Source organism: Gavia stellata, chromosome 2 (assembly GCF_030936135.1).
Source record: "Gavia stellata isolate bGavSte3 chromosome 2, bGavSte3.hap2, whole genome shotgun sequence".
NCBI classification, from domain to species: Eukaryota; Metazoa; Chordata; class Aves; order Gaviiformes; family Gaviidae; genus Gavia; species Gavia stellata.
In genome coordinates this window covers 20,882,105-20,895,765 of record NC_082595.1, presented here as the reverse complement: position 1 = coordinate 20,895,765, position 13,661 = coordinate 20,882,105, and the positions used below count along the sequence as shown (strand labels likewise).

The following is a 13,661-nucleotide window of genomic DNA, read 5'->3' as shown; positions in this document are numbered from 1 at the left end:
GATTAAGCTAAAGGAAGTTAGGTGCAGAGTCTCAGTTGAATTTCAGTAACGTATGGCTACATATCACCCTGGAAAATTCCATCAGAATCTGTTCATTTCTTGACTTCAGTGGTTCTCCTTCGTTTGTCCTACATCTGGGAACATGGGGATAAGGATGCTTTTGTTTCCCATTTTTCTCTCTCTGTTTTGATTGATAGTCCCCACCTCAGAAGGGCTATCACAGTCTGACTAGACAATGTCTGGCACAATGCAGCCCCATAATCTGTACTGTAAAAATGCTAGATATCAAAATTAAAATGATCTCCAGTATTAATAAGGCACTCATCACTCTACTATCCAAACACGAAAAGTAGTGAAGTTGCCCCTTAAGTACAACTAATCCTCAAAAGTGGGATTGTTCACATATTTTGCATGATCTGTGGAGTATCCTGGTCTTAAAGATGCTATGAATGCCACAGCATTTTAAATTGTCCTGTTCCTCATGGTTTAAATTCCTAAATTTAAACACAGAAAATTGTGAAGTCAGAAACAAACCTGAGGCAATCAACAGAGATGTGTTTAACTTTCCATTTGTGCTGCCCCTACTGTCGATTAAGGCTTATCTACTGTTTGGTGTTACTCATTAAAAAAAAAAAAAAGACGACGTTATTGAGCACATAATACCACGTTCCAGTCAAGTGCTTTAGCAAAGGCTGCTGTTATGAAAAGGATTTTCTAATAAGGGGAATAATGATCTTCAGATTCTGACCTCCTGGCACAGCAGTGAGATTTATCAGGAGGGGCATGTGACTAGTTAAGACACACAGCCCCAGCTTGAAGGAAACAGCTGCTCATTTTGTGCTTTAGCACTTGGCAGCTGGACAAGGAAGGGTGATGTTTGTGTTGAATACCTCTGCAGAACCAAGTACAGTAAGTGATTTTCCCTGTTTTTGGTTTTTTTTTTTCCTAAACTGCCACTGCTTTCCTATTTGCATCCTAGACCTTTCGTAAAAACACTTAAGGGCGAGGCGTATTTTTGTCACTTCATTGATAAGCAGTCATTCATGCTCAAAATGCCTATATTTTTCTGACCTGTGATTGACAATAGCGTTGGTTTTGCTCTTGTGGTAACAAGACAGGTACAGTGTTTTGTCCTCATGCTAGCCAGGGAGGGAAATAGTGCTTATTTACTCCGATGATGGTGTGAAGAGGTTGTTTATGATGAACGTATTTTCCTTTCTCGGCAGAGCTAGTCAATAGGTAATGATGCAACTTGAGTATAGAGCAATTTCAGTATTTGGCTTATAAGTACTCATGTAAGGAATTGACAGAGGTACCCCCTCAAAATAGTGTGACTGATCTGAAGAAAGTCGCTTGTGACTGGTTACTTTTTGGGGGTGAATTAAGAGATTTTTTTGGAAAGCAAATGGTAGAAGCAGAGAAATACAGGAGAACAGTGAAGATGCACTGATTCAGATATAATTGATTCATTCTGGATAATAATGCATAATTAGATCATGAAGATTAAAAATTCCTCCCTAAGAATAGGGAGCAAGTCTCCTAAATATCTCCACGTTTTTAATTCCATGTATTTTTGGATACTTTCATTTTTTATGTTTTTGCTTCATGAATGATTGATTTCCCCATCTGATAATTTTTTGCTATTCTGATGTGAGTTTTGCTTTAAAACACAAGAATTGGAGTATAGGATATATATAAAGGAACTTTCAATCAATTATTTATGTAGAGATTAACTGGTTTTTTTGAGGAAGACAGGAGGAATGGGAACAAATGAACGGGTAATGGAGCTTGATACGCATTGAGACTGAGGTATGCCAGGTGCTTTGAGGAAGGTTGAGAGGGACAGAGGTGGAGAGCTGTGGGATCCTGTTGAGGAAGGTGTATATCAAGTCAAAAAGCCTGAATCTCAGAATGGGACCAAGGCTAAACACTGGCAGGTTTAGTGAATCATGTGGTCCCTCCTTTAAAGATGGGGAGAATAATCCTGATTCAAAGATTTCTTAAGTAGAAAGAGGAACTTCATTTCTTTCTCCCTGAAGACTTTTATTTTCCTTTTAAACCATAGTTTATAGCTTTGCTGGTTAACTGGAATTTTTATAGGAAAATGTCAATCAGTTTCAATTGTTCACAAAACCAGAAGTCTGCCTGGCTTCCTGCCTGTTTGTGTCTCTGAGGGTAGACTGCCTTTGAACCAAGAGCTCAATTCTGTCAGGCTGCGGTTACACTGCAGCCCTCCCACGCAGATGGCATGCGATGCCATGAATGCAACAGGCCTGCGGGGCCCTGAGGTGCCTGGCTTTGCACTCAGGAGCCCCTAGTCCCCTGGGAACCTTGGCTGCAATGGGGCCCTTCAGGTCTGTCCGGGTCTCCATCCCATGTGGGGCAGGGAGAATAATTGGCTTACTCTCGCTTTTTTATTCTGACCTCAGAATAACTCTCTTTTTCTTCAGAGTTGTAGGAATTCTTCATTTTGGGTAAGACTATGCTGTGGGGTGCTTGTTTCCAGACATTGTATTTTATGTTTGTGATTAACATTTTCTGTTAAGCAAACTGCCCAGTCAGATGAAAAGGACTATTAAAGTACCCTGCTTTGAACCTAATTTAAACCCCAAATCCACCAGAAAATAAATAGGAGCTCAGACCGTTCCTGCTGTACCTTATACTTCCCTATCTCAGGCCCAACCATGGTGCCAGGGTTGGTGCAGAAGACTGATGTAAAGCCATATGGTTCTGCATCAGCTGGATTACGAGCCAGCTATATATGCCTCTTGTGCAACTGATTTTATTCTCAAGCATCCCTGGCAATTAATTGTAGTATAAAAGGGAAGTAGTGATGATTGCATAGTAAAAATTAGAAAACTGCACTGCTGAGCTCACCTTCAGATAACACATGTCTGAAAACACTCTTTCACAGCAGTCACTCTATTGTCTCAAAGAAACGTGGTGAGGAGAGCTCAGTTTTGTGCCTCTATACTATTGAGTATTAAGGTCATTTACAATAAAGGAGAATAACTCAACATTTGGATCTACAAAGTTTAAGGTAAACAACCCTGCTTTATTTACAGCTTCCAGCTGTCATTACTGTATCTTATTTTGAATAAAATTCAAGACTCATGACTAAACTTTTAAATCCTCTGTCCACAAAATAAAGAAAACTTGATCAACATTACAAGATTCTCAAGGGTGCAGTTGTTTCAAACCTTATCACTGACCCATTTTGCTAGAGATACTTACTGTTAAACACAGTGTACTTTGAGAAATGAGAGTATTGCAGTCTTCAGGCTTTCCTCACTTCATGGCTTTTCTGATGAATTCCAACTGCAACATCTGTTATTGCAGCACCAGTCATGGGACACCATTAGGCACACACTGATTCTGTGCTTGAGCAGAAGACACAACCTCTGTACCACTGCTCTTTTATATTACTTTATAATATCCTGATCTCAGAAAAACAAGTGCTTATTGAATATACCCCCTGCCATATGTTCATGTAAGTCAAGGCAATTCTGAATAGGCATGAAGTACCTGAATTAAATTTCAGCATGCTTTGTCTGGGGAAGTGCTCAGCCCTTGCATTTCCCGTTGATGCATCTCCATAAAGTCCAATACCTAACAGAAGTTGTTCATCCTGGAATTGTTTTATTACATAGTAGAGGAGATTTGGTAACAGCGTGACCATTGCTGTCCCTCTGCAGAAGCTTACTGCGTACTCATATCACTGAGAACCTTGTAAGGTTCCTGTTAAATCCTTTTCCTTTACTCTGAGTAAATGATTAGGGCACCCTTACAGTTCTCTGAATTGGCATATTTCTGCTCTGTAGCAAAACATCTAGCTGAAGAGTAACCACAGTTTTGCCAGCCCCTCTCTCTAGTTGAAAATGCCATTATACACAGGAGCCACTCCCAGGATGTTCCTGAAGAAAAAGAGGAAACTACTTTTATAAATACTGAAGGGGTACTTGTGTGGTTTTCTTTTTTTCCTAAGCTGTCCGGGTCTGGCTACAGAACATTTTTATAGGTACTCTAAACAACTTGCACAGAATGTTTTCCATTAACATACTTGTGGTATAATCACTTCTCACTGCTAAATTTGATAGACATGTTTTCACGTTGGCATTTTCTTTTAAGTCAGGAATGGCAATGTCTTAAAGCTGAGTGTTTGAATAAAAAAGCTGAAACAAATTCTCAGGTCTTACGATTTTTGCTGTTCATTGCTTTTCTCTGTGTTTTTTCTATTCGATGTGAACTGCCAGTGCAGTAGTACTTTTTCATTAATAGGTTTGCTTATTAGTATAACATACCAAAAAACCACCTGACCACCAGATTAGGGGTGTTGGGACAGGGCAGAACTTTTCTCTTGTAATGAAGGTAAAAGAATATCGGCTACAAGCACTGGCAATATCAACAAAATAGACTTGGCAAGTCCAGTTCAGATACAAAGACTAATCATGCAAACACATAGGTATTTGCTGAGCTGAACTCATGAGTGGTCCCATCAGAAACTTCAGCTTATGTCTAAGTGTGTATGGGGTCAGGATCAAAGTGTGGGCATGTGGAAATACCCGCACGACTGATGTTTACAGCTCAGCAGAAAATACGATTACCCCTGAGAATTACTCTGGTTGTTTTGGTGGCCATCTGCTGTCTCACTTCTCTGAATAACTGCTCCCCTTGCTGCAGCGTCCTCTGACCACATTCAAATAGGTGAAATGGTTTGACTCTCTCTACACTGTACTCTCCCACCTGTGATTTATGTATATTCTCTTTACTAATGATCTGGAGTTTCTCAGGCAAGGGGAGAAGGCTTCAACAGAAGAAGAACCTGCCAGGCATAATAATCTGTGCAAAATTAGTGAAACCTGAGCTATTCTTGTTCAGATACTTTATATATTCAGTTCCTGCAAACAGAAAATAACTGTATCATCTTAAATTAACACAAATTTAATATTAGTGATTCAACATTATGTCTGCCTTGGACTACCACAGAAGTCATACCAAGCTTAATATACTAGTAGCTAATATATATTGGTATTATGTGTTACGTATATCAATACATTTCCATATGCAACTCCTTCCGCTACTGTTAAAACTGCCTCTCTTTTCAAGCCCTACTATGGAAACAGATGTTCCATTCAGAGTAGCCGTGGGCTTGTGCAAGAGAGTCTGGAGTGCAGGAAGTCTGTGCAGGAACAGGATCTTTGAGATGAACAAGGATTTTCCATTCCTTTTGAAGTATGTTTTGCTCCCCGTGCCTGAAACAGGTTGATGGTTTTCAATGCAGAAATCAGTCTTAGAGGCTAGTATTGAAGAAGTCATACGTGATATGGTCAAATAGATAAAATGTGACTTATACTGGTTATATTTGCATGCTTGCTAAACATGTTGATGAGGCTGCCTTTGATACATGACCCAAGGTTGCATATATTCTTTGTCATGATGCTATATTCTTTTTCATATTCTTTAAAAAGACATAACATTTCTCCAGCTTAAACTCTGGTCTCACCAAATTGAATTTCCTTAATCTGAAATAGCATTATTACAGATAGGCTTCCATTCATAACCCATAATTCACTTAGGTCTACCCAATCCATAATCTTGGTGCTGGTTCATATGCATTGGTAAGTTCTGTTTGGTTTGTAGCGACCCAATGTTTGAACCCAGAGCTTGTTTGGACATTTCTGGTGTTGTTAGTGGGAAGTAAAAAAAACAGTTTATGCAAATATGTAATTGATTACCAGTGGGGCAAATTACCTCAGAAAATCTTTACTGAACTAGGGCTTGAGTCAACTTACTGTCTGGATATATAGTGATTTTTGTCATCTGAATCAGAATAGCCATGACATTCCAGCCTTATCACACTGTTCATGAAATAGCTTCCTTGAAAGACTAATAATAATCTCCTCTGCTAAAGATGTCTTGCCTACTTTAGCTTGCTTACTCATGCTCTGCTTTACTGAATTCACGAACACATATTTCCTAGAACAGCTGCCACCCTTCCTAAAACTCTTGGTTTCCAGGCCCCACCCTCATGACTGTCCGTATATTTTTGTCTTAAGTAGGCATTGGGGCAAGAACTAGAATTCACTTTTTTCCCCCTCTTCTTGAGTGAGTGCTCAGTCATGCTCTTGCTTGCTTTCTCCCTACAGCCCAAAGAAAATTAATTATTTCATTTAATATGGAATTTCATTGATGTTCTGGGGCTGGTAAATCTGCTCTGTAGTCTCAGTCAGGACAGTGGGAGATTTACAATCATTCCACTAATGGGAAGAATTGATCCTGTATCTCTCACAGCTTTAAGGAGTGTTCAGAGGTCTTGGATAAAGAGCTTGGGCATCACGGCTGCACCTATCTAGTATGGGAGTGACGTGCTAGGTGTGACCAGAGGATGCTTAACACAAGCAAGGCAGAGGAGTTTCTGGTGTACAGATCCCAAAAGGGTTTAGGACTGACCTAAGCAGGGAGCTTCTTGGTGTTGCTGGCTCTGACAGGCTTCTTGAAGAACACTGCTGAGCGTTTGGGGACTTTAATACTGAAAATGCAGAAAGAGGCTAAAAGCTCTAGGCAGTCACCTTCTGGGGTGACAAGGTGAGAAGTGAGAGACCAGGCTGAGAATCACACCCCTGGAGTCAGGCCCTGGAAGTGAAAGGGAGCCAGGATTTTGGTGCTTAATTATATTTTTTGATCTAGTTCTCAGCTCAAATTGCAGAACCAAAATAAGAGAGTTGGTTTTCAGATTAATGTATCTTAAGTAAAGGCTCTTTTGCAATTTGCTTCATGTCTGTGTTTCAAAACCCGCTCCTTTTGGAATTCTTGCACAGATTTAACTATCTTCAGAAATTCTGACTTAACTATATTCAGTAAATTCTGACTTGGGCACAGTTACCTGATATACTAGTGCTTGTAGAAATATAATTCATTTCTGTAAATAAGCTTGAAAAGGCATGAGTTGTTTTGAAAACCTGACTGCAATAGGAGTCAGTCTTTCAATACCGAATAATGGGGGAGGGAAAACAAGTCCCTAAGCTTCTATTTCAGCTTCTAAATCAAGATCTTCCTAACACCTCCCACCCTTTAATTTCCTCTCCTTACTTGACCACTTTTTTCACTTCACATTAGTTTTACCACATAGCCACGGGATATATTTTTTTTTTAATCATTACTAGAGTTAAGCAGACCCTTCAAGAAATTCTGGTAAGCTCCTTAAATTTGATAAATATATGCTAAGGAGGAAATAGTTATGAGTTTCCTCTATAAATACGAAGCAAATAGGCTTGGATGAATTTAATAAGTGTCTTCCAAGTTACTCGTGAGGGTGACAGGTATTTGGGATGGCCTGAACCAGCCACTGCAAAGGTGTTATACTACCAATTAAGTGAAGGGGTTTTATCCATGCAGCCAGAAACATACTTGGAGTGTACTTGGAGTATACTCCACATACGTGGAGTATGTGACGTTCAACTGTTACAGCTACGCAACTGCTCTTGTTGCTTTTCAAATAATGGTGAATCTTTGGCACAGCTTCTCTACAAAGTATGCATTTTGGGATTTTCTACAGATCTCACTCTTTTAGGCAGAAAATACAGGTTGCACTACAAATACATGAGGGTTAGAGAATTACAGTGTTGTATCTTAAGACATAAGCATTGCAAACTTAACCAATGGGTTTTGGTAAGGTTTGCTTCTCTGAAGTCCTGTTGTCCTGTTCTGTGGTTGCGGAAGTGGGATATTTGTGTAGCTGCAATCCTGTGTTAAATATTCTTTTATACAATAAACATTTAACTGCCAAAATATTAGCAAACTAAAGATCAAAGTTACTTGTTTAATGTATTACTAACTAAGGCATGAGCTACAAGATGCTTTTCCTCTTTTTTTCTTTGAGATAGATTTTTTTTTACACTGCTCCTTCCCCTTTTTCTAATTGTCTTGCTTTTCTGTATATTTTTATATATACCACCTTCTTCAGATGAGATTGTGTTTGTGTTTCAAGTCTTTTGATGAGAAATTTCTGTGTTGCCATTATTCTTTTTTTAAAGAAGGCATTTAACTTGTTGGCTGCAAGCTGTCTTATTGTTAGGAAGGTACATGGTTATTAATAAAACTCCCTCTATTCCAAAAGCTTGGGTATAGGAATCAACTGTGGTGATGCTGTTCTTGTATCCAGTACTCTGTAGACTTCTTCTTGTATTGTAAAGAGTTTTAGAGGTTTGCTGTGTGTCTTCATAGGATCGTACTAACCAGTGTGTGTTTCTTAGTTGACTGCTTAATAAGGAAACAAGGTTTAGTCAGCTGGCTGACAGTTGCTTTGTTACCTGTGAAAAAAAGGACAAAATCTGGTCAGACACACTAGAAAGAGCAAATAATCTCTTCCCTGCTCTTCTCTGTTGGAGGCTTACTATTTTAAAAACCTCTGGACTGGCTTAAGAAATACTGTATGCCTGTGTTTAAAATACTCTGTCTGCATCATTAAGAAATCCAAAGCCTGCCATTGTTTCACCCACCTTCCCAAGGGAACCTCATAGAAAATAACTAGATGTACGGAACTGCTTGTGTATTTTGATGTCCAGCATCTGCTGACAGAATTTCACAAAGAAAGATGCTGGATCTCTCCTGACCTCCAGGCTGTGTTTTTACTCTACCAGCTTTTTTTGCACGCCTGCTTGCCTGTGAGTTATGAGTCATCAGTGACTTCTGCAGGTGCAAAACTGTAGCACTGCACAAGGCAGGCATCCCTGATTCATGTGAATGTGCAGTAGACGGCAATTTGCATGAGTTCCTTGGATCACACAGCAGGTCTGTCTACTGGCATGTGTGTCTGTCAGTGTTTTCTAGCGTACTGTTTTAATTTGCATTCTCTCTTTAAAGAGGGACTGCTCCCAGATGAATGGGAAGCTGCCACCAGGGAGTGAGAAGGGTTACTGACCATTAGCAACTGGTCCGGTCTCTCTCCTTGTCTGGGACCTATTAGCACATCTGTGGGGAAATAGCAATTACATGTGAACCATTTTCTACATTCATCAAAGGGAAGAAGGAAGGATGATTCCGTTAGAAATGCACCGTAACAGCCAAATGAGCAAAAGGAGCCAAAGTTCTGTCCTGCCCCTCTGTCCTTTTAACTCTGTCTTGCTCTATCTGAGACAACCAGCTTCACATTACTTAAGTCTCTGAAAGCCTCTTCCTGCCTTTATTGTTTTGCCAGTTGCTGCCTTCAATTTACTGCACTGATAAGTACCTCCCAGGCTGTAAATGTGTGGTCAAGATATTTCTGAAGCCAACCCATGTTTTGATTGTAGTTGCAGGAGGAAAGGTCAGCAGCAAAACTGCTCTCTACACAGGGAAGCCACTCCTCACACCAGGATAGGTATAGGTTGTGAAATCATGGGGAGAGATGTGAGGTAATGTATGGGATAACAGGGCTAAAGAGGAAAAAAATAAACACGCACTTAACCTCCTCTCTTCACAAGGCGATACCCTTGCTTTTAGTAGATGCAAAGTAACCACAGTTGTTCTCCAGCTAGGGGAATGCAGGAAAACAGAAAGAGTGAGAAATCAGATACGGTCATGGATGCTGGCAATGACAGCAGGTACGTAGGAGGTGTTGAAGTCTCCCTTCACTGGTATCTGTGACTGCAGGTAATAGTTTTATCTTCTCTTGATATAATGTAGCCACAGAGATGGAAAAGGGAAGAGGGAATGCATTTTAACATCTTGCTTTCTGGGGCACTTAGATATAATCTCTGCTGTTTGGGTGATCGGCACAAGCCTGTAGAGCTTGATGTGCTTGAGAAGCTCCATTCGTGTCTGTAATTACTGTGGCATCATTATAATGTGTGGCACAGATGTTTGCAATGTGGCTGTCTGCCAGCATGGGCCTAGAAAGTATTGTGCCATGAGCCGTTAGTCTACAGTGGGAAATAGCTGGAAATTACAGAATTTTATGGAGTGAAAAAGCTTCTTCCAAGGGAAAATCAATTTGGAAGCCATGGGTTTATCAGACAAGAACTTTGATACCAAACTTTCTGAATTTAAATACAAGTTAGAGGCTCTTATGGTTCCTCTTTGCCTTAAAATTGATTGAAACTGAAAGTAGTGCTGACTCTTAAAACTGTCATAGATCTTGGAAGATTTAACAGCTTCAAAAACGACACTACCCAGTTACTATACCACAATAGAATACATATGGCTTAGTTAAAAATGAGAAAAAATAAGCTTTGTGGGGGCAAATGTAAATCTCCAAGCTGAACATATCAGAAGGCCTAGGTAAACAGGGCAGAGGATTTCTTAATAATCTAATTAATAAATCAATGTGATTTTTCTAGCTTGGCTTCAAGATAATATGGCTGGCAATGGTAAATAATAAAAAATATTAAAATATTTTGTAACAGATCTACGATAATAAATATACTTGTCTGTCAGAACTGAAGGGTTGATTGTTTCCCCGTATATGTTTTAAAATAACTAAAAAAATGTTTTTTCTTGGGCTGGTCCAGTGTCATTAAAGGCATGTAACAGTTCAGAATATATGCTGATAAGGGTTTTATTTCCCCTGACTTGACCTATGTGACTAAGTTAACAAACCAGACTTATTCATGAAAGACTGTAAAAAGCTGTATGCTAGTCTGTGAATAGTAAAGGTAATTCCCAAGAGTTTCTCTGAAGGCTTACAGGCAGTAGTATAACTTGTAAGAGGTATTGACAGTGTGTTGATTCAGTTTCTGAAAAAAGTTTGAGTTAGAGTATGTGAACTCTTATTGCTGTTTGCTGTCCTCTCCCAATGGGTTGTACTTTGGTGTTGAAGATCTCTAGCATGGCTGGAGGGCAAAGGTTCTCAGAAGAGCTGCATCCCCTGGCATCATAAATGTTAATCAAATGTCTGATAATTGTAATTTTATTTTTGCTTTACTGGGAATAGCAAAACAGTTCTTGTAACAAATCTACTGAGAAGTGTGGCTGAAAGTTTTCTGCTTTTTGAAGACAAACTAAAGTCTTCCTTTAGCTCTTCCTTTGAACCTGATGGTTCAAAGGACCCTCTTCAAGAAGGAAATCTTGAAGGCGCAGGAGCAGGCAGTGCCCATGTGCCGTAAGAAGAGCCGGCGGGGAAGATGGCCGGCCTGGCTCAACAAGGAGCTTATGCTGAGGCTTGGGGAAAAAAAGAGAACTTACCACCTCTGGAAAAAGGGGCAGGCAAGTGAAGAAGAGTACAAGGACCTCGTTCGGTCATGCAGGGAGGGAATTAGGAAGGCGAAAGCCCAGCTAGAGGTCAACCTGGCCACGGTCGTGAGGGACAACAAAAAAAGCTTCTATAAATACATTAACAGCAAAAAGAGGGCCAAGGAGGATCTCCATCCTCTACTGGATGCGGCGGGGAACATTGTCACCAAGGATGAGGAAAAGGCTGAGGTACTTAATGCCTTCTTTGCCTCAGTCTTTAACAGCCACACCGGGTATCCTCAGGGTATCCGTCCCCCTGAGCTGGATGACAGGGATGGAGGGCAAAATAGGCTCCCCATGATCCAGGAGGAAGCAGTTAACGACCTGCTATGCCACCTGGACACTCATAAGTCTATGGGGCCTGATGGCATCCACCCAAGGGTGCTGAGGGAGCTGGCGGAGGAGCTTGCCAAGCCGCTCTCCATCATTTATCAACAGTCCTGGTCAACGGGGGAGGTCCCGGATGACTGGAGGCTTGCCAACGTGACGCCCATCTACAAGAAGGGTCGGAAGGAGGATCCGGGGAACTACAGGCCTGTCAGCCTGACCTCGGTGCCGGGGAAGGTTATGGAGAGGCTCATCTTGAGGGCGCTCACGGGACACGTGCAGGTTACCCAAGGGATCAGGCCCAGCCAGCACGGGTTCATGAAAGGCAGGTCCTGCTTGACCAACCTGATCTCCTTCTATGACCAGGTGACCCGCCTAGTGGATGAGGGGAAGGCTGTTGATGTTGTCTACCTGGACTTCAGCAAAGCCTTTGACACTGTTCCCCACAGTATTCTCCTGGAGAAGCTGGCGGCCCGTGGTTTAGACAGGTACACTCTTCGCTGGGTAAAAAACTGGCTGGATGGCCGAGCCCAGAGGGTTGTGGTGAATGGGGTGAAATCCAGCTGGCGGCCGGTCACAAGCGGAGTCCCCCAGGGCTCGGTTTTGGGACCGGTCTTGTTTAATGTCTTCATTGATGATCTGGATGAGGGGATAGAGTGCTCCCTCAGCAAGTTTGCAGACGACACCAAGTTGGGAGGGAGTGTTGATCTGCTTGAGGGTAGGAAGGCTCTGCAGAGGGATCTGGACAGGCTGGATCGATGGGCTGAGGCCAACCGGATGAAGTTCAATAAGGCCAAGTGCCGGGTTCTACACTTCGGCCACAACAACCCCAGGCAACGCTACAGGCTTGGGGACGAGTGGCTGGAAAGTTCCCCCGCAGAAAAGGACCTGGGGGTGTTGATCGACAGCCGGCTGAATATGAGCCAGCAGTGTGCCCAGGTGGCCAAGAAGGCCAACGGCATCCTGGCTTGTATCAGAAATGGTGTGGCCAGCAGGAGCAGGGAGGTGATCATGCCTCTGTACTCGGCACTGGTGAGGCCGCACCTCGAATACTGTGTTCAGTTTTGGGCCCCTCACTACAAGAAGGACATTGAGGTGCTGGAGCGTGTCCAGAGAAGGGCGACGAAGCTGGTGAGGGGTCTGGAACACAAGTCTTATGAGGAGCGGCTGAGGGAGCTGGGGTTGTTTAGCCTGGAGAAGAGGAGGCTGAGGGGAGACCTTATCGCTCTCTACAACTACCTGAAAGGGGGTTGCAGAGAGGTGGGTGTTGGTCTCTTCTCCCAAGTGACTAGTGACAGGACTAGAGGAAATGGCCTCAAGTTGCGACAGGGGAGGTTCAGGCTAGACATTAGGAAAAAGTTCTTCACTGAGAGAGTGGTGAAACATTGGAAGAGGCTGCCCAGGGAGGTGGTAGAGTCACCCTCCCTGGAGGTATTCAAGGAGCGTGTGGATGTGGCATTGTGGGATGTAGCTTGATGGACATGGTGCTGTGTGGTGTTGGGTGGGTTGTGGCTTGTTATTGTTATTGTGCGGTGTGGGTTTTGTGTGGTGTGTTGTTTTTTTTTGGTTTTTTTGTTGTTTTTTTTTTTTTTTTTTTTTTTTTTTTTTTCCCCAGGTTGGACTCGATGATCTTACAGGTCTTTTCCAACCGTACTGATTCTGTGATTCTGTGATTCTGATGCATTCTGGGCAATTGTACTACCTTGACCCATGGAAAGTAGAAGTAAGATGTCATCATCACAGTACATGGAATAATTCAAGGATGTATGTTCAGATTTTACTGCCATTATTAGCTGGAGTTACAGTTTGAGGGACAAATGCCAACATGGTAAATTGAGGAAACAAGTATAGAAGTGGATGGGACAAAGCTGAAGTATAGTAGATAACCAGCTCCATAAAATGCTAGAACTGCAATTGAGAATGAAACCTTTGTTGTTTTTACAAATCCAGTTATCAAGTTATCCATTATTTTAGGGGGTTTATAAGTGAGGAAACCTGTTTTTTTTTCCCCGTTGTCTCAGAAATAATCTTGGTTATATTTCACAGAAAGAAATAAGAATGCTAAACAAAATGCTGTCTAAGCAGCTCAAGCCTTAATCAAGTGACTTTCTGATTACTGAAAGTAT

General features: G+C 41.7%; 1 protein-coding gene across 1 annotated transcript in view; it reads left to right on the top strand.

The window, feature by feature from the left end:
* The first annotated feature begins 872 nt into the window (after positions 1-872).
* RASGRP3 (RAS guanyl releasing protein 3) overlaps positions 873-13,661 on the top strand; it is a 52,370-nt gene continuing 39,581 nt past the window's right edge. The window contains exon 1 of the mRNA XM_059828990.1: positions 873-909. The gene's annotated coding sequence lies outside the window, so the exon portion shown is untranslated. The remainder of the gene's footprint in view (positions 910-13,661) is intronic.